Source organism: Eurosta solidaginis, chromosome 2 (genome assembly GCF_040869045.1).
Source record: "Eurosta solidaginis isolate ZX-2024a chromosome 2, ASM4086904v1, whole genome shotgun sequence".
NCBI classification, from domain to species: Eukaryota; Metazoa; Arthropoda; class Insecta; order Diptera; family Tephritidae; genus Eurosta; species Eurosta solidaginis.
This window is the reverse complement of record NC_090320.1, coordinates 264,586,417-264,608,948: the sequence shown is the minus strand read 5'-3', so window position 1 is coordinate 264,608,948 and position 22,532 is coordinate 264,586,417. Positions and strand designations below refer to the sequence as shown.

The window sequence follows — 22,532 nt, the reverse complement described above, 5'->3', positions numbered from 1 at the left end:
CAATTAAAATTTCACAAAAATCATTGTAATAATATTCAAATCCAAACGAAATGTCCGACGCCGCAGGCAGCTGGTGTTTAATTGAGAGCGATCCAGGTGTATTTACGGAATTAATACGTGAATTTAAATGTGAGGGCATTCAAGTGGAGGAGATTTGGAGTTTAGATCCTGACCTATTTAAAGACCTCGAACGCATACATGGGCTCGTTTCCTTTTTAAATGGGTTCGGGATGATGAATCATCTGGATCTGTTGTACGCGATGATAGTCTAGATAATATATTCTTTGAAAAGCAAGTCATTAACAATGCATGCGCAACACAGGCAATACTTAACATTCTGTTGAACTGTGACCATGAAGACATTAAGCTGGGACCAACACTTACTGAATTCAAAGAATTTTCCCAATCCTTTGATCCTTATACAAAAGGCTTTACTCTAAGTAATGCACCAAAAATTCGCTCAGTGCACAACTCGATTGCTCGATGTTATGGACACGCATCTTCTATGGAGTAGCGAGGAAGGCAGTCGACATGATCTAGTGGTGCACTGTGGCTAGTCATGTCGGCTGACCGAACGGGAAACGACCGGTTACTATATCTAAAAACTAAAACAAACCAAAACAAGTAAGGACGGGACTGTCTTCGGATGTGCCGAAGACTTTATACCTTTCATGAATGGGGCTGAACAGTAATCTTATCCCGTTCGTAATCTCCAAATAATCGGATGTATAAGATAAGAAATATATAGTGAACAGATGTACATACCTAAACGATTTTTAAGATAAATATAAAATAAAAAATGGCAAAAAACCCCCTTATCTGAACGATCGGTTGTATCGTATATATATTATATATAGCTCCGATCGAAATAATTTTTTCATGAAATCTTCTATGATATATTAGATTAAATATCTCCAAGTTTAACGTTTTTATACTCAGTTGAGCAGAGCTCACAGAGTATATTAACTTTGATTGGATAACGGTTGGTTGTACAGGTATAAAGGAATCGAGATAGATATAGGCTTCCATATATCAAAATCATCAGTATCGAAAAAAAATTTGATTGAGCCATGTCCGTCCGTCCGTCCGTCCGTCTGTCCGTTAACACGATAACTTGAGTAAATTTTGAGGTATCTTGATGAAATTTGGTATGTAGATTCCTGGGTACTCATCTCAGATCGCTATTTAAAATGAACGATATCGGACTATAACCACGCCCACTTTCTCGATATCGAAAATTTCGAAAAACCGAAAAAATGCGATAATTCATTGCCAAAGGCGGTTAAAGCGATGAAACTTGGTAGATGGGTTGACGTTATGAAGCAGAATAGAAAATTAGTAAGATTTTGGACAATGGGCGTGGCACCGCCCACTTTTACAAGAAGGTAATTTAAAAGTTTTGCAAGCTGTAATTTGGGAGTCGTTGAAGATATCATGATGAAATTTGTCAGGAGCGTTACTACTATTACTATATATGTGCTAAATAAAAATTAGCAAAATTGGATGAAGAACATGCCCACTTTTTAAAAAAAAATTTTTTTAAAGTAAAATTTTAACAAAAAATTTAATAACTTTACAGTATATAAGTAAATTATGTAAACATTCAACTCCAGTAATGATATGGTGCAACAAAATACAAAAACAAAAGAAAATTTCAAAATGGGCGTGGCTCCGCCCTTCTTCATTTAGTTTGTCTAGAATACTTTTAATGCTATAAGTCAAACAAAAATTTACCAATCCTTTTCAAATTTGGTAGGAGCATAGATCCTATGACGGTAACCGTTCTGTGTGAAAATGGGCGAAATCGGTGTAAGCCACGCCCAGGTTTATACACAGTCCACCGTCTGTCCTTCAGCTCGGCCGTTAACACATTAACTTGAGCAAAAACCGATATATCTTTACTAAACTTAGCCCACATACTTATCTGAACTCACTTTATCTTGGTATAAAAAATGGCCGAAATCCGACCATAACCACGCCCACTTTATCGATATCGAAAATGACGAAAAATGAAAAAAGTGCCATAATTCTATACCAAGTACGTAAAAAGGGATGAAACATGGTAACTGGATTGGTTTATTGACGCAAAATATAACTTTGGAAAAAACTTTGTAAAATGGGTGTGACACCTACCATACTAAGTAGAAGAAAATGAAAAAGTTCTACAAGGCGAAATCAACAGCCCTTGGAATCTTGGCAGGAATACTGTTAGTGGTATTGCATATATAAATAAATTAGCAGTACCCGGCAGATGATTTTCTGGATCACCTGGTCCACATTTTGGTCGATATCGCGAGAACGCCTTGACATATACATCTAAGGGCCACTCGCTTTTAAAACCCTCATTAATACCTTTAATTTGATATCCATATCGTACAAACACATTCTAGAGTCACCCCTGGCCCACCCTAATGGCGATATCTCGAAAAGGCGTCCACCTATAAACCTAATGCCCACTCCCTCTTAAAATGCTCAGTAACAAATTTCGTTTGATACCCGTATCGTAGAAACATTCTAGAGTCACCCCTGGCCCACCCTAATGGCGATATCTCGAAAAGGCGTCCACCTATAGACCTAATGTCCACTCCCTCTTAAAATGCTCAGTAACACCTTTCGTTTGATACCCATATCGTACAAACATTCTAGAGTCACCCCTGGCCCACCCTAATGGCGATATCTCGAAAAGGCGTCCACCTATAGACATAATGCCCACTCCCTCTTAAAATGCTCAGTAACACCTTTCGTTTGATACCCATATCGTACAAACATTCTAGAGTCACCCTTGGTCCACCTTTTTGGCGATATCTCGAAAAGGCGTCCACCTATAGAACTAAGGATTACTCCCTTTTAAAATACTCATTACTACCTTTCATTTGATACCCATGTCGTACAAACAAATTCTAGAGTCACCCCTGGCCCACCCTAATGGCGATATCTCGAAAAGGCGTTCACCTATAGACCTAATGCCCACTCCCTCTTAAAATGCTCAGTAACAGCTTTCGTTTGCTACCCATATCGTACAAACATTCTAGAGTCACCCCTGGCCCACCCTAATGGCGATATCTCGAAAAGGCGTCCACCTATAGACCTAATGCCCACTCCCTCTTAAAATGCTCAGTAACAGCTTTCGTTTGATACCCATATCGTACAAACACATTCTAGAGTCACCCCTGGCTCACCCTAATGACGATATCTCGAAAAGGCGTCCACCTATAGACCTCATGCCCACTCCCTCTTAAAATGCTCAGTAACACCTTTCGTTTGATACCCATATCGTACAAACACATTCTAGAGTCACCCCTGGCTCACCCTAATGACGATATCTCGAAAAGGCGTCCACCTATAGACCTAATGCCCACTCCCTCTTAAAATGCTCAGTAACAGCTTTCGTTTGATACCCATATCGTACAAACATTCTAGAGTCACCCTTGGTCCACCTTTATGGCGATATCTCGAAAAGGCGTCCACCTATAGAACTAAGGATTACTCCCTTTTAAAATACTCATTACCATCTTTCATTTGATACCCATATCGTACAAACACATTCTAGAGTCACCCCTGGTCCACCTTAATGGCGATATCTCGAAAAGGCGTCCACCGATAGACCTAAGGCCCACTCCCTCTTAAAATGCTCAGTAACACCTTTCATTTGATACCCATATCGTACAAACAAATTCTAGAGTCAGCCCTCTTCCACCTTTATGGCGATATCCCTAAATGGCGTCCATCCATAGAACTATGGCCTACTCTCTCTTAAAATACTCTTTAATACCTTCCATTTGATACACATGTCATACAGCCACATTCCAGGGTTACCCTAGGTTCATTTTCCTACGAGGTGATTTTCCTTATTTTGTCTCCATAGCTCTCAACTGAGTATGTAATGTTCTGTTACACCCGAACTTAGCCTTCCTTACTTGATATATTGGAAATTAAGGAAGAAATGGCCAAAAATGTTTCTATCTCAACGATCGGCTGTATGGGATATAACTATATATAGCTCCGATCAAAGTGATTTTTGCAGGATGTCTTCTATGATATATTAGAGTATATATCAGCGAGTTTCACGTTTATACTTTCTAAATTGCGGCAGGAATGGCCAAAATCGTCTTATCTGAACGATCGGTTGCATGGGACATATATGTTATAGTGGTCCGATCCTACCGGATCCGACAAATGTCTACTATAATACAAAAATACATCTTTGTACCAAATTTCATTGAGATATCTCAAAATTTGAGGGACTAGTTTGCGTTCAAACAGACAGACCGACGGACGGACAGACGGACATGGCTATATCAACTCATTTCGTCGCCCTGATCAATTCGGTATACTTAATGATGAGTCTGTCTTCTATATTTCTCAACGTTACAAACATCGGACCAAAGTTAATATACCATTTCTGTGGACCCTTACCTGAAATACCTACGTGCCTTCTAGATTAATAAGCATTCCCATTTTTACATTACAAATTTTATTCAAAGTACATCATAAAGCAATTCAGTGAAAACTTATTAATTACGTACATGACAATACATGCTATACAACAAAACCTATACTATGGCTTATTCAAAATATTATAAGGAAAACCCTAAGCAAAAGAAAAAACTCAAGGTTATGTGTATTTAAAAATGTGAGAATCTGACTGACATACCAATTAATGGACGCTAATATTAATTGTATGGTGTGAAAGAAGGTCCTTTGGATTTGGGCGCAGTATCTTCCGAACAAAATTGGTTTGATGCTGTACGCCCAATAATTGAGAAACGTATGCAAAAATATAGCGAACGTGAAATACATTTTAATCTTATGGTCCTAGTGGCAGGTAGATTGAAAATATATCAGCAGACAATCGATAAAATGATGGCGACTGCTGACGATGCTATGGATACAGGAGATGGTGAAGAGCATCAGACGGAAATAAGGAAATTGCGTTCAAAAATTGAATATGAAGTGGAAAATCGGAAATGCTATATTTACCATTCATAATCGAATTACTTGAAATTGTGGGAGAGCAAGGTCAATTAATGTCCATATATGAAAAGCCGAAGCAAAGAGGTATAGAAAGAGAAGTTGCTGTATCTAAATGCAAATCTTAACCGCTGCGAAATGTATCTATTGACTGGATTTGAGAATCTTGAACTTTGATTCTTTTGTCATTATATTGCTCTTGGTTCGCGCAATTTCGCAACTAGTTGTCGTTGTTTTTGTAGCAGTGCTTCGCCCCACCCAATAGGTGCGACCAATCACAAATTGTTATCAATGTCCTCTAACGGGAGTCCAAGGAAACTTGCTGTTTCAACAGGGCTGGACCAGAGTGAGAGGTGTGTTAGAAGGGTTGGTTCCACATTGCAATTAAAGAGATGGTTGGTGTCATGTGGGGACACATTGCAAGCAGGACATACATACATTATGTATGTTGGGGTTGATTCTGGATAAGTAAGAGTATAACCTGTTACAGTACTCAGATCGAAGTTGAGCTAGAGTGCCGCGCTTTTCCTTAGGGAGAGTGCTTTCCTCCTCTGCTAGTTTTGGGTATTGTTCTTTAAGTACTCGATTCACCGGGTTCTCAGGTGCTGTATTTCCTCATAAAGCTTACCCCTTAAGCTCCTGTGCGGTGTAGCCTCATCAATCAGATAAGAAATAATCACGTGTAATATATTTGTTAATATATATGGCAAGAAGTTGCCAAATAATCGAGCTATACGAAAAGATGTTTCAATATCAATATAAAACCGGTAATATTGTTTAAAATATATTTTTACAGCTTTCCTTGTAGGTTTTGTGATGATAGAAGGACGGATATTTCATGTTCAGATATGGGTCCCAGTGCATTACGTGAGGCTTCGTTGTGCAGGCTGAAAATTGCAACAACGGAGCCAAATTCACCTTGTTTTCATATGGTGGCGTTCACGTCGCTAAGGACGAATTACATATATCAGGGCGGGGGCAAAACTTGCTTTATCTATCGTGCCTATTGGACGAATATATTGTCAGCATTTTCCGTGACGAATATAATAACCAGTTCGGCGGTGGCATCATTCCCGTCAACGAACCGGAAATTTTAAATGTGGGACCTCAAATCATAGGTGTTCAAAAGTTTTCCGTAGTCAGCACCACAAGTGGCAGTATCCAAGGCTTTTATGGTTGTTTAGTTGCTTTATATACCCTGTTAGTGTTTAACTCAAAACCATTTGGTTAGGTCAATATACCTCCTGATATCCTTTATTGAGCATTTTGATACCGCCCTTAAATCGGATAGCACAAAACTGGCTTATGTTCGGGACATAATGCTCCTTGGGGCTAAAGCTCTTGCAGGGAATATGCGTGACTTTTTCCTATCAACCGTCCTCACAACAGCTCTCACTCTTACACCTGCGTTGAAGGAGATTTCAATACTTTCCATGTGTAGGCTGAACAGCCTGCGCCCTGTGATTGTGGATGTGATCCTTAATATCTCTTTGCTAGATATAATCAGTTGAAACTTTATTTTCTGATCGTAATCAGACTAAATTTGATTGTTGGTTTTATACAAGTCGGTAGTAAGCAATTTCGGGTTTCTTGAGATAGGTAAGTTTGTCACTATTGATCAGTATAGCTGATGGACCGTCAGCCGCATTGCTCAACCAATGTTTCGTTGCCGTCAATATTCCTGTGAACGGGTAATCAATTGAGAAGTGGGCGCATTATATTACACTTTTCTACAGTATCCCGATTAATGTACAAGTCATACATCCATGATGGTCATTCCAGGTAATGGCTATCAGAAGCTTGTGTGGAAGGGTTCGTATAACCTAGAAGGTTGAACTTGGTCACATCAATTTGTTTCCGAGATACTTCTGCTATTACCTTAATGGCACTTGCCGGAACGTACCGGATCTATATCCGGAAAAGGATTATCAACACCGATAAAGTTACCCAAAACCTTCGGGGAGTATCTTTTATCGTTAAGACAAAAACAATAACAATGTATGCTATGTAATGTAGATGTAATGTTGTTTAAAACAACGCTCTTTGTGCACAAGGCAATGTCCTGGACAGGCATATGGGAAATTGTAGCACCGCACTTAAAATCTGTACTGTCAGCGAAGGCTTGCATAGATGTGTAGTCTTGTGGCCGATGATCCCTTTGGCGCCAAACCCGTGCCTACAGTTGACCTTAGCGTTGAATTGTAATGGTGGGTGACCAACAATGAATCTTCTCACAGCGGAAACTTCTAAGGTTTACGGGATAAAGACTGAAATTCAGAAGTTCAACTTATATCCAACGTAATTTATATACCTGTCGTCTTTTTCGTCCTACTATTGCATGTTGTTAAATTTTCCACCACTCCGCGGGAAGGACCAGGTGGAAAACGATTTAAACTCCCTTGGTGTGACCAATTGGCGCCAGTTGGCAGAGCCAAGAAGCGGCTGGCGCACCTTGTAGGACGGCCGTAACTAATTAAACGGTTAAACGCCAATTAAGGAAGTTATACTACAGGACAGGGGTGGACTGCTAATGCCCGTTCAAAACTGTCAGGAGCGTGTTCAAAAGACACGTTTTTGCCTCGGTATTTAAATCCGAGTAATGACCCTCAACTGCTCCAAGACTAGGAGTAAGATACATAGTCTTTTGTCGCAGGACCCCCTTCAGCAAGAAATTTAAATAGTTTTTTGTTTTGAAAATATCTTTTGACATTAGTAAAGTCTTTACTTTCAGGTTATTGATATCGAGGTCAAAACAAGTCTTTTGAAACCTTTTTGCGACATTTTTAGCAGCGGTTTAGCAGTCGATCTCTGTCCTAGATTATTACCAGCAAAATCTATAAGCTGCAAGCGGTTCAAAAATTAATAAAGCAAATTTAATTTCATAGTTTTATCATAAAATTGCATTAAAATCAAGCTACATCTATATTCTATCATTATTTAAAAAGTATTAATTTAAGTACTATTTCAAAAGGAGCAATATTTTATGCCCCCAATTTCTATGTCAAAATTTTAAAACCAAAGTTCAGCAAGAATATATTTTTCGTTGATTTTTCCAATTTATATCAAGAAAATGCTTAGAATTTTTATACCTTTCATGTAACTGAATGATATATTAACTTTGTCACGAATCTCAAAATTGTAAGTATTTAAAGGAAAATAGATAGACCCGCCAACAAGTATACCGAAATGATCAGGATGATGAGCTGATATGATTTAGCCATGTCCGTCGGTCCCTTTGACCGTCTGTATGTTTGTATGCAAAGTAGTCCCTCAATTTTTGAGATATCTCGATAAAATTTGGTGAGCGGGTATACTTAAGTATCGGTTTAGACATTTGCCGGAATCGGCCGGATCGTACCACTATAGCATATATCCACCATACATCCGATTTTTCAGAAAAGAAAATTTTTGTCATATCTTCCTCAATTTACCAGATTGAAGCATCAAACTTCACCATATGCTTTCGTATATTGTACATATTGTTGTCTGAAAAAATGGATGACATCGGTCATATATATAGCATATATCCCCCACAACTGATTTTTCAGATAAGCAATTTTCGTAATTACTGCCACATTTTAACAGCTAGAAGCTTCAAATTTCACCGAATGCTTACGTATAGAGCATTCATTGTTATCTGGAAAAATGTTATAGATCGGTGGTATAAATGGTATATATCTGATACAACCGATTGTTCAGATAAGCTACTTAGCTTCAAATTTCACCATATGCTTACGTATCTCGCATATATTTTTGTCTGAAAAAAGCATATAGGTCGGTGGTATATGTATTATATACCCCATATAAACTGTAATTTCTGCCCCCTTTTTAGCACACAGAAACTTCAAATTTCATCAAAAACTTACCTTTACGTTATATATTGTTGAGATAAGTGATTCATTGTCACAGCTATTTCATGCAGACCACAAACAACGTAAAATTTTGCATCCTCACCAAATATTTCAAAATATTTTCACTGTGCCCATTTCCCCAAACCTAGAAATTTCTACTTACGAATGCGGAACCTCGCTTTCTACCATATGTCGTGGCAATATTTGAAAACGAACAAGTAAAGACCAGACTGGACGGGACTTCATACCTTTCATGAATGGGGCTGAACAATAATTTTATCACATTCGTAATTTAAACATAATCGGCTGTATAAGATAGGAAATATATAGAGAAGAAATTTAAATACTTAAGCGATTTTTAAGATAAAATAAAACAAAAAAACCGTAGTTTTCAAATATTGCCACGACATATGGTAGAAAGCGAGGTTCCGCATTCGTAAGTAGAAATTTCTTGATTTCAGGAAAGGGCACAATGGAATATTTGGCTTTTTCAGCAGTAAATTTCTATGTGATTTGTTTATATATTTGCACAGTTAATTAGTGCTGTTGGAATGAGTAAGGCTATGTGATATGTGTACAATAAGAAGAAACTTCTAGATTTCAGGAAATGGGCACAGCGAAATTATTTTGAAACATTTTGCTATTTCAACAGTAAATTTCCATGTGATTTGTTTATATATTTGCACAGTTAATTCTTGCTATTGAAATGAGTAAGGCTATGTGATATGTGAACAATGAGTAGAAACTTCTAGATTTCAGGAAACGGGCAAACCGAAAATATTTTGTAACATTTTGCTATTTCAACAGTAAATTTCCATGTGATTTGTTTATATATTTGCACAGTTAATTTATGCCATTGAATTGAGAACGTGTTCAAACATTTGGCTTTTGCAACAGTAAATTTCCATGTGATTTGTCTATATATTTGCGCAGCTAATTGGTGCTATTGAAATGAGTAAGGCTATGTGATATGTGCACAATAGGTAGAAACTTCTAGATTTCAGGAAATGGGCACAACGAAAATATTTTGAAACATTTGGCTTTTTAAATGTGATTTGTTTAAGTATTTACACAGTTAATTCATGCCATTGAATTGAGAACGTGTTCAAACATTTGGCTTTTTCAACAGTAAATTTCCATGTGATTTGTTTATACATTTGCACAGTTAATTAGTGCTGTTGAAATGACGAAGGCTATGTGATATGTGTACAATAAGAAGAAACTTCTAGATTTCAGGAAATGGACACACCAAAATTATTTTAAAACATTTTGCTATTTCAACAGTAAATTTCCATGTGATTTGTTTATTTATTTGCACAGTTAATTCTTGCTATTGAAATGAGTAAGGCTATGTGATATGTCAACAATGATTAGAAACTTCTAGATTTCAGGAAATGGGCAAACCGAAAATATTTTGTAACATTTTGCTATTTCAACAGTAAATTTCCATGTGATTTGTTTATATATTTGCACAGTTAATGTATGCCATTGATTTGAGAACGTGTTCAAACATTTGGCTTTTTCAACAGTAAATTTCCACGTGATTTGTCTATATATTTGCGCAGCTAATTGGTGCTATTGAAATGAGTAAGGCTATGTGATATGTGCACAATAGGTAGAAACTTCTAGATTTCAGGAAATGGGCACAACGAAAGTATTTTGAAACATTTTGCTTTTTTAACAGTAAATTTCCATGTGATTTGTTTATATATTTGCACAGTTAATCCTTGCTCTTGAGATGAGTAAGACTATGAAATATGTGTAAAATAAGTAGAAACTTCTAGATTTCAGGAAATGGGCACAACGAAAATATTTTGAAATATTTGGCTTTTTCAATAGTAAATTTCCATATGATATGTGTACAATAAGTAGAAATTTCTAGATTTCAGGAAATGGGCACAACGAAAATATTTTGAAATATTTGGCGCTTTCAACAGTAAATTTCCATGTCATTTGTTTCTTGCTATTGAAATGAGTAAGGCTAAGTGATATGTGTACAATAAGTAGAAACTTCTAGATTTCAGGAAATGGGCACAACGAAAGTATTTTGAAATATTTTGTTTTTTCAACAGTAAATTTCCATGTGATTTGTTTATATATTTGCACAGTTAATTCTTGCTATTGAAATGAGCAAGACTATATGATATGTGTACAATAAGTAGAAACCTCTAGATTTCAGGAAATGGGCACAACGAAAATATTTTGAAATATTTGGCGTTTTCAACAGTAAATTTCCATGTGATTTGTTTATATATTTTCACAGTTAATTCTTGCTATTGAAATGAGTAAGGCTATGTGATATGTGTTCAATAAGTAGAAACTTCTAAATTTCAGGAAATGGGCACAACGAAAGTATTTTGAAATATTTTGCTTTTTCAACAGTAAATTTCCATGTGATTTGTTTATATATTTGCACAGATAATTCTTGCTATTGAAAAGAGTAAGACTATGTGATATGTGTACAATAAGTAGAAACTTCTAGATTTCAGGAAATGGGTCAGGTCAGGTCAGGTTGGGTGGTAGCTTCCCTGATGAGAGGAAGCTCACTTGGACAACATGACGGTCCGTTGTGATACCACATATAATAAACTAAACTAACGGTGACGTAGATATAACTACTTAGAGAATCGTTGGGTAGCAACGATAAAGTTCCGAATGATCCCGATCTCAACCTTGGATAGCTCCTCGGAAGATCCAAGTGAGTCACGACCAAAATACTTTCGCCTAGTTCTGGCAAAAGCTGGGCAGTCAAGCATAAAGTGATTTGGTGATTCCACCTCATCATCCTCCATACAGCTGCAGCAGGATGGAGTTTCCAATATATTGAGACGTACCGCATGGATACCCATGGGACAGTGCCCTGTCAAAACCCCAATGACCATTGATAGGTGAGCCTTAGTGAACCCAATTATTTCAGCAGACCTCCTGCCATCCACTTTCGGCCAGAAAGATCTTGATATCTTACAAGACGTAGTGTCCGCCCAACGTTTGCTGAGCTGACTCGAGGCTCAGCTATGGAAGAGCAATCCACAGGTGGCTAGCGGAATCCCGAAATCCCTACAGCCATCTTCATCCGGTTCAGTTGTACCGATTCGGGCTAAGAGATCCGCTTGACAGTTACCCGGAATATCACTATGGCCCGGGACCCAGATAATCTTAATTGTAAAATAATTCGATGCAATCGCAAGTGTGGTCAGGTACTCCCAGACCACCCTCGATCGCACTGTAGTTGAGCTCAAGGCCTTTATAGCCGCTTGGCTATCAGAGTAGATGTTAAATTCCCTAACCGTAGTAGCGCTGGATAGCATTTCATCCACCGCATCCTTAATCGCAGCAACTTCCGCTTGGAATACACTGCAGTGATCAGCCAACTTAAACTTGCGGCTTACATTTAGCTCTTGACAAAAGACCCCCCCGCCAACCTTTCCGTCCAACTTCGACCCATCCGTGAACAAGTTAACCGGTCCCATGCCCCAGATAATTCCTCTTCTCCACTCCTCCCTCGGGGGAATGACTGGGGTGAAGGTTGTATAGGGAGCGGCCACCGGCATGCAATAGTCCGTCCTGTCAGGGATAAAGTCGAAACTAGTAAGAAGGCTAGAGTGTCCGAAATCAGAAAGCATATAACCCATATCACGAAGCCTGACCAACGACCGGGCCGCGGCTGCCTTTCCCGCAATATCTACTGGATGTATATTCAGCATGACATTCAGTGCCAAGGTAGGTGTTGTTCTCATAGCGCCACTGATGCCGATAAGCGCCGTCCGTTGCACTGACATTAGCATTTTGGAGGTGCTCGCCGTGTCCAGTGCTTTCCACCAGACCAGCACCCCATATAGCAGAATCGGTTTGACAACCATCTCATAAAGCCAGTGTACTACTCCTGGCGAGAGCCCCCATCTCTTTCCGATAGCCCCCCTGCAGCAGTACAAGGCAACCGCGGCCTTCCTGGCCCTATCTTCCACATTGGGCCTCCAGGACAGCTTCTTGTCCAGAACAATTCCCAAATATTTAACCCTGTCAGTAAGTACCAACGGTACCCCTCCAATCGAAGGAGTTCTGAAGTCGGGTATCTTATATCTCCTTGTAAAAAGAACCAATTCTGTTTTTCCCGGGTTGACCGCCACTCCACATGATTCAGCCCACCTAGCCACAGTATCCAGGTATCCCTGCAGAACATCGCGCAGGGTGCCCAGAAATTTGCCCCTGACTAGGATAGCGAGGTCATCTGCATAGGCAACCACCCGACAGCCATTGGCTTCCAGCTCCACAAGAAGCTCGTTGACTACCACAACCCAGAGCAGAGGAGATAGGACACCTCCCTGTGGCGTTCCCCTGCACACCTTCCTCCTTATTATGGCTCCTCCCCACTCCGCTGCGACAATTCTGCCGCATAGAAGTTTGCTAATAAATTCAACCAGAGCCGCTTCGACTCCTAAACCCACCAGAGCTCTTTCGATTGCCCCCGGTAGAACATTGTTAAAAGCCCCCTCGATGTCTAGAAAGGCACCCAGAGCATATTCTTTATGTTCTAGAGACCCCTCTATTTGCTTTACAATCGAATGGAGAGCCGTTTCCGTCGATCTGCCTTTGCAGTACGCATGCTGTGAAGCCGACAGTAACCCCCCAGGTATCCTTTCTCGTAGGTACAGGTCAATCAGCCGCTCAAGCGTCTTAAGAAGAAACGACGAGAGACTGATTGGCCTGAAATCCTTAGGTGTTACATGAGAGCCCCTGCCGGCCTTCGGAATGAAGATGACCCTAACCGTGTGCCACGACCTAGGGATATAGTTAAGCCTGAGGCAGTTAGTGTAGATGATGGCCAACCAGCGGCAGGAAATCCCTAAAGACCTTTGAAGTTGCGCAGGAATGATGCCATCCGGACCGGGTGACTTATAGGGCTTGAACGAATTTATAGCCCAGGATATTTGACTTTCCCGTAGTGGGATGGCAGGCATTTCTGCATGGCCAGCAACCGCCGACCACGCAAGCGAAGATCCCTGCGCAACTGGGACATCGGGAAAATGATTGTCCAGTAAAAGTCTCAGGGACTCCTCGCTACTCATCGACCAGTCCCCACCATCATCTCTCAGATACCCCCGAGGGGCGGGATTCCTAGAGAGTATTTTTCTAAGCCTCGCGGATTCATTGCAGCCCTCCACGTTTTCACAGAAGCTTCGCCATGAATCCCGCTTGGCTAACCTTATTTCATATTTATAAATCCCCAGACTCACCTTATAGAGCTCCCAGTCCGAGGGTAGTCTACTCCTCCTGGCTCTATTAAAGAGCCGCCTACTGGACGCTCTTAGGTCGTCAAGGGAATCAGACCACCAGGGCGGCTTGCCCTTCCCCCTGTAAGTTTTCAGTGGGCAGGACTGTTGAAAGGCGCTATTGCCTGCCAAGGTGAAGTTTTCCACCAGATCGTCTATTTCAGATTCGGACAGGTCCGAACCAGCGATAGGCGCCTCAGGCAATAGCTCTCCCAACTTCCTACAATACAAGTCCCAGTTGGTACTTTTAGGGTTCCTAAAAGATATTTTACCGGGACGTTCTTCATTCACCGAGAACTGAATATATCGGTGATCAGAGAAAGAGTGCTCGTTGAGAACCCTCCATCCAGATATCCGATCTTCCAGTTCTCTGCTAACCAGGGTGAGGTCCAAGACCTCCTCCCTTACCGCAGTAATAAAAGTCGGGTCATTCCCCCTATTACATATACAAAGTCCCTCATCTACAATAAAAGTAAATAAAGACTCACCTCTGGTGTTCGTATCCGAGCTCCCCCATATGCTATGGTGTGCATTAGCATCGGCACCTATGATTACGCCAACACCTCTCCGCCTTGCTTCAGCGGTGATTTCGCCCAGTATCACAGGCGGTGGTCCCGTTACGTCCCCATGGGGCATATACGCTGAGACCACCCACAATTCGCTACTGCCTCGCTCGAGGCAGACCGTGGTTACGTCAGCATTGCTGAAATTAGAGAGAATAAATGCTTTAAATTCCTTTTTAATAAGCACACAGGATCTAGGCCTACCTGCCTCCCCATGCACCAAGGTGTTGAATTTTCCCGTCCTTAATCCAGAAATTTTTCCGCCGTTACTACTCAGCCACGGCTCCTGGACAAGGACAATATCCACTCCGCCTTTCTCAAGACAGAGCAACAAGTTTGCGGAAGCCGCCTTAGAATGCTGAAGATTGATTTGACGGATTTCCATCAACACCACTCTTCTTCTTCTGCACCCCATCCTTGGCGGCTTCGCCCTCGGAGACTAGGAGGTCCTCCTCCTCCCCCAACAGACGACTTACACTGATGACGGATCCCGCCATCGATGATTCGCCCTCGGAGGCCAGGAGCTCCTCCTCGGCCCTATCATCCAGACGACTAGCACTGATGACAGATCCCGCTATTGACGGGACGTCAACAGTGCTTTCGCTGTCCAAATTAGCGGAGTCAGCATCCACAACCATGGGTACTGGCTCCCCTGCGGACGCCTCCACCTCCCGAACAGTCTCTGTGGGAGAGGAACCATCCCCCCTGGAATCGGCGTGGTAGATTTTAAGAACCACACGCTCGAGGCCATAGGAGATAGCTCCCCTCGTGTCAGAGAGAGGACCGGTGGACTCTGCGTTTAGCAGAATCAGCACTTGCCGACGTGGCCCAACAGCCTCCTCTACTCTGAGGACCCTCCAGTTATGCGTCGGAAGGTTCGGGTTGCAGTAACGCATTAGTTCGAGTATTTTCTCCGGCTGAGATGGCCCGGCAGGCAACCACACCCGAGCCCTCGGTCGAAGGGGGAGATCCCTCCGTTCCACGGCCTCGAGTCTGGCCCCCCTCCAGACCTCCCCTACCAAAGAAATTATTTTCTTAAAGATACAGGCCGACCGCTCGTCAGCACAAGTAATCAGTCTAAAACCATGATACCACCCCGAGTATTCGAAGCATGGCCGCGTACCTGGGCTCTCCATAACAGCGGTCATATAGGCCGCTGATATGGCGCTGGCGACCCACGGCCACTCCTCTCGGGAGATGGCACCATCCTCCCTACTCCTATCCAGGACCCCGAGGGTGATGGAGCCTGCACGTTTAGCGATTTCGCTAAACGAAATTGCGTCCCCACCTCCTCGGGCCCTTTTTGTCGTTGAGGCATTCCGCTCATCCGACCTTTGCCGCTTCATAGCCCCCAAACCCTGCTGCTCACCCGCATCGTTCGACACCGGTGTGTGGTCGTCGCAAGCTACGACGCTCCTGGCCCACTCCAGCGTCCGGGAATGCTTCTCAGACATCTGAGCTGCATCCCTTCCGCCGTAGCGCTCCAAGATCTTCTCAGCTAAGCGCCGATCACCCAGAGCTTTCCTACGCGGCGTCGATCGCCTACCTTTCCCGCCAGGCTTCGACCCCAGGGCTCCCGTTGGGGAAGCTCCTCGCGACAGGGCTTCCTTACTAGTACTGGGCTGCTCCGTCGCATTCGTCGGACCTCTGCCTTTCCCTGTCACAGCCCCATATGGGCCTACATTGGGTGTCGGTTTCGACACCCCTCCACTAACCGAACTACCCGTACCTACGGGGTTTGAAACCAAACCCCTGCGCTGATCCGTCTGATCAGCCCTTTTGACCCGCCGGGAGCTTTCCCGGCTGGCGGCGACCTGCTTCGGAGCACTTTCCGCACCTGTCGCGTCCCCCGCACCATGACGACTTTCGCCGTCACTCCTACCCTCCTTTTTCTTCGTCTTCGTGTCCATTCTAAGAAGTCCCCCCTCAAGGCCGCTATCCGGAGCCGATTGTGTAGTCGCCCTTCAACGGTCCCGTGGTTATCTATGCTGCGCAGGGAGGCCACGCGAGGGTTGACGCATTACCTTATGAGTAATGCGTTCAGAGCCAGACCGGACGCAAAGCGGGAAAATCTTCAACCGCACCTACACCACCAACTTAACGGCGACGGAGCCGGAACGTACCTTGAGGCCCGCCACGGTTTTAACGGGACGTGGGCAGGTGCAGCATTAGCCTACCAGCCATTTCGATAGGGTTTCACCCCGACCTACTAAGGTGGCAGAATACTGCACCTACCAGCCCAAAGTCATCAATTCCTATCCATAGTCAAAATCAAGTCCCTAACAATCCGGTTCGTCACCATTGAGTACCGATCTTGACCCTTAACAGGGTCCTCCCTCCCCTGAGCTCGGCACAATGACTCAGGGGTGCGGGTTTTATCGAGTTGTCCTCTCTAGATCCGCCATTATCAGTAGAAGCAGGGGCACCTCGTGCAGGACGTGACAACCAATCACGTGTGACAATTCGTCACTATGGCCGGTCTAAGACTGATACCAGTCCCTGATCCAGAGCCTGGAACCACGTATGATATCCAAGCCAAGTATCTTAGCCCCCAGGAAATGGGCACAACGAAAATATTTTGAAATATTTGGCGTTTTCAACAGTAAATTTCCATGTCATTTGTTTATATATTTTCACATTTAATTCTTGCTATTGAAATGAGCAAGACTATGTGATATGTGTACAGTAAGTAGAAACCTCTAGATTTCAGGAAATGGGCACAATGAAAGTATTTTGAAATATTTTGTTTTTTCAACAGTAAATTTCCATGTGATTTGTTTATATATTTGCACAGTTAATTCTTGCTATTGAAATGAGCAAGACTATGTGATATGTGTACAATAAGTAGAAACCTCTAGATTTCAGGAAATGGGCACAACGAAAATATTTTGAAATATTTGGCGTTTTCAACAGTAAATTTCCATGTGATTTGTTTATATATTTTCACAGTTAATTCTTGCTATTGAAATGAGTAAGGCTATGTGATATGTGTTCAATGAGTAGAAACTTCTAAATTTCAGGAAATGGGCACAACGAAAGTATTTTGAAATATTTTGCTTTTTCAACAGTAAATTTCCATGTGATTTGTTTATATATTTGCACAGATAATTCTTGCTATTGAAAAGTGTAAGACTATGTGATATGTGTACAATAAGTAGAAACTTCTAGATTTCAGGAAATGGGCACAACGAAAATATTTTGAAATATTTGGCGTTTTCAACAGTAAATTTCCATGTCATTTGTTTATATATTTTCACATTTAATTCTTGCTATTGAAATGAGTAAGGCTAAGTGATATGTGTACAATAAGTAGAAACTTCTAGATTTCAGGAAATGGGCACAATGAAAATATTTTGAAATATTTGGCGTTTTCAACAGTAAATTTCCATGTCATTTGTTTCCTTCTATTGAAATGAGTAAGGCTAAGTGATATGTGTACAATAAGTAGAAACTTCTAGATTTCAGGAAATGTGGTGCTGTTGAAATGAGTAAGGCTAAGTGATATGTACACAATAGGTAGAAACTTCTAGATTTCAGGAAATGGGCACAACGAAAATATTTTGAAACATTTGGCTTTTTAAACGTGATTTGTTTAAGTATTTACACAGTTAATTCATGCCATTTAATTGAGAACGTGTTCAAACATTTGGCTTTTTCAAAAGTATATTTCCATGTAATTTGTTTATATATTTGCACAGTTAATTCTTGCTATTGAAATGAGTAAGGCTATTTGACATGTGAACAATAAGTACAAACTTCTAGATTTCAGGAAATGGGCACAACGAAAATATTTTGAAATATTTGGCTTTTTCAACAGTAAATTTCCATGTGATTGGTTTATATATTTGCACATATAATTCTTGCTATGGAAATGAGTAAGGCTATGTGATATGTGAACAATAAGTAGAAACTTCTATATTTCAGGAAATGGGCACAACGAAAGTATTTTGAAATATTTTGCTTTTTCAACAGTAAATTTCCATGTGATTGGTTTATATATTTGCACAGTTAATTCTTGCTATTGAAATGAGTAAGACTATGTGATATGTGTACAATAAGTAGAAGCTTCTAGATTTCAGGAAATGGGCACAACGAAAATATTTTGAAATATGTGGCGTTTTCACCAGTAAATTTCCATGTCATTTGTTTCTTGCTATTGAAATGAGCAAGGCTAAGTGATATGTGTACAATAAGTAGAAACTTCTAGATTTCAGGAAATGGGCACAACGAAAGTATTTTGAAATATTTTGTTTTTTCAACAGTAAATTTCCATGTGATTTGTTTATATATTTGCACAGTTAATTCTTGCTATTGAAATGAGTAAGACTATGTGATATGTGTACAATAAGTAGAAACTTCTAGATTTCAGGAAACGGGCACAACGAAAATATTTTGAAATATTTGGCGTTTTCAACAGTAAATTTCCATGTCATTTGTTTATATATTTTCACATTTAATTCTTGCTATTGAAATGAGTAAGGCTAAGTGATATGTGTACAATAAGTAGAAACTTCTAGATTTCAGGAAATGGGCACAACGAAAATATTTTGAAATATTTGGCTTTTCCAACAGTAAATTTCCATGTAATTTGTTTATATATTTTCACAGTTAATTCTTGCTATTGAAATGAGTAAGGCTATGTGATATGTGTTCAGTAAGTAGAAACTTCTAAATTTCAGGAAATGGGCACAACGAAAGTATTTTGAAATATTTTGCTTTTTCAACAGTAAATTTCCATGTGATTTGTTTATATATTTGCACAGTTGATTCTTGCTATTGAAAAGAATAAGACTATGTGATATGTGTACAATAAGTAGAAACTTCTAGATTTCAGGAAATGGGCACAACGAAAATATTTTGAAATATTTGGCGCTTTCAACAGTAAATTTCCATGTCATTTGTTTATATATTTTCACATTTAATTCTTGCTATTGAAATGAGTAAGGCTAAGTGATATGTGTACAATAAGTAGAAACTTCTAGATTTCAGGAAATGGGCACAACGAAAATATTTTGAAATATTTGGCTTTTTCAACAATAAATTTCCATATGATTTGTTTAAATATTTGCACAGTTAATTGGTGCTATTTAAATGAGTAAAGCTATGTGATATGTGAACAATAAGTAGAAACTTCTAAGTTTCTGGAAATGGGCACAACGAAAATATTTTGAAACATTTGGCATTTTCAACAGTTAATTTCCATGTCATTTGTTTATATATTTTCACATTTAATTCTTGCTATTGAAGTGAGTAAGGCTAAGTGATATGTGTACAATAAGTAGGAACTTTTAGATTTCAGGAAATGCGCAAAACGAAAATATTTTGAAATATTTGGCTTTTTCAACAGTAAATTTCCATGTGATTTGTTTATATATTTGCACAGTTAATTAGTGCTGTTGGAATGAGTAAGGCTATGTGATATGTGTACAATAAGAAGAAACTTCTAGATTTCAGGAAATGGGCACAGCGAAATTATTTTGAAACATTTGGCTTTTTGAACAGTAAATTTCCATGTGATTTGCTTATACATTTGCACAGTTAATTAGTGCTGTTGAAATGACTAAGGCTATGTGATATGTGTACAATAAGAAGAAACTTCTGGATTTCAGGAAATGGGCACAGCAAAATTATTTTGAAACATTTTGCTATTTCAACAGTAAATTTCCATGTGATTTGTTTATTTATTTGCACAGTTAATTCTTGCTATTGAAATGAGTAAGGCTATGTGATATGTGAACAATGATTAGAAACTTCTAGATTTCAGGAAATGGGCAAACCGAAAATATTTTGTAACATTTTGCTATTTCAACAGTAAATTTCCATGTGATTTGTTTATATATTTGCACAGTTAATTTATGCCATTGATTTGAGAACGTGTTCAAAGATTTGGCTTTTTCAACAGTAAATTTCCACGTGATTTGTCTATATATTTGCGCAGCTAATTGGTGCTATTGAAATGAGTAAGGCTATGTGATATGTGCACAATAGGTAGAAACTTCTAGATTTCAGGAAATGGGCACAACGAAAATATTTTGAAATATTTGGCTTTTCCACCAGTAAATTTCCATGTGATTTGTTTAAATATTTACACAGTTAATTCATGTCATTGAATTGGAAACATGTTGAAACATTTGGCTTTTTCAACGGTAAATTTCCATGTGATTTGTTTATGTATTTGCACATATAATTCTTGCTATTGAAATGAGTAAGGATATGTGATATATGAACAATAAGTAGAAACTTCTAGATTTCAGGAAATGGGCACAACGAATGTATTTTGAAACATTTTTCTTTTTTAACAGTAAATTTCCATCTGATTTGTTTATATATTTGTACAGTTAATCCTTGCTCTTGAGATGAGTAAGACTATGAAATATGTGTAAAATAAGTAGAAACTTCTAGATTTCAGGAAATGGGCACAACGAAAATATTTTGAAATATTTGGCTTTTTCAATAGTAAATTTCCATATGATTTGTTTAAATATTTGCACAGTTAATTGATGCTATTTAAATGAGTAAAGCTATGTGATATGTGAACAATAAGTAGAAACTTCTAAGTTTCAGGAAATGGGCACAACGAAAATATTTTGAAACATTTGGCATTTTGAACAGTAAATTTCCATGTCATTTGTTTATATATTTTCACATTTAATTCTTGCTATTGAAATGAGTAAAGCTAAGTGATATGTGTACAATAAGTAGAAACTTCTAGATTTCAGGAACTGGGTACAACGAAAATAGTTTGCAATATTTGGCTTTTTCAACAGTAAATTTCCATGTGATTTGTCTATATATTTGCGCAGGTAATTGGTGCTGTTGAAATGAGTAAGGCTATGTGATATGTGCACAATAGGTAGAAACTTCTAGATTTCAGGCAATGGGCACAACGAAAATATTTTGAAACATTTGGCTTTTTAAACGTGATTTGTATAAGTATTTACACAGTTAATTCATGCCATTTAATTGAGAACGTGTTCAAACATTTGACTTTTTCAATAGTAAATTTCCATATGATTTGTTTATATATTTGCACAGCTAATTGGTGCTATTGAAATGAGTAAGGCTATGTGATATGCGTGAAATAGGTAGAAACTTCTGGATTTCAGGAAATGGGCACAACGAAAATATTTTGAAACGTTTGGCTTTTTCAACAGTAAATTTCTATGTGCTTTGTCTATATATTTGCACAGTTAATTAGGGCTATTTAAATGAGTAAGGCTATCTGATATATGTACAATGAGTAGAAACTTCTAGATTTCAGGAAATGGGCACAACGAAAATATTTTGAAACGTTTGGCTTTTTCAACAGTAAATTTCTATGTGATTTGTTTAATTATTTACATAGTTAATTCATGCGATTGGATTGAGAACATGTTGAAACATTTGGCTTTTTCAATAGTAAATTTCCATGTGATTTGTTTATATATTTGCACAGCTAATTGGTGCTATTGAAATGAGTAAGGCTATGTGATATGCGTACAATAGGTAGAAACTTCTAGATTTCAGGAAATGGGCACAACGAAAATATTTTGAAACATTTGGCTTTTTCAACAGTAAATATCCATGTGATTTGTTTATATATTTGCATAGCTAATTGGTGCTATTGTAATGAGTAAGGCTATGTGATATGCGTCCAATAGGTAGAAACTTCTAGATTTGAGGAAATGGGCACAACGAAAATATTTTCAACATTTGGCTTTTGAAACAGTAAATTTCTATGTGATTTGTTTAAGTATTTACACAGTTAATTCATGCCATTGAATTGAGAACATGTTGAAACATTTGGCTTTTTCAATAGTAAATTTCCATGTGATTTGTTTATATATTTGCACAGCTAATTGGTGCTATTGAAATGAGTAAGGTTATGTGATATGCGT

At 39.3% G+C, this 22,532-nt stretch overlaps 1 protein-coding gene and 1 pseudogene across 3 annotated transcripts in view; both read left to right on the top strand.

Annotated features, from left to right (window-relative positions):
• Pde1c (Phosphodiesterase 1c) overlaps nt 1–22,532 on the top strand; it is a 704,757-nt gene that overhangs the window by 347,756 nt on the left and 334,469 nt on the right. The window lies entirely within an intron of this gene.
• LOC137240155 (ubiquitin carboxyl-terminal hydrolase isozyme L5-like) overlaps nt 51–22,532 on the top strand; it is a 55,817-nt pseudogene continuing 33,335 nt past the window's right edge.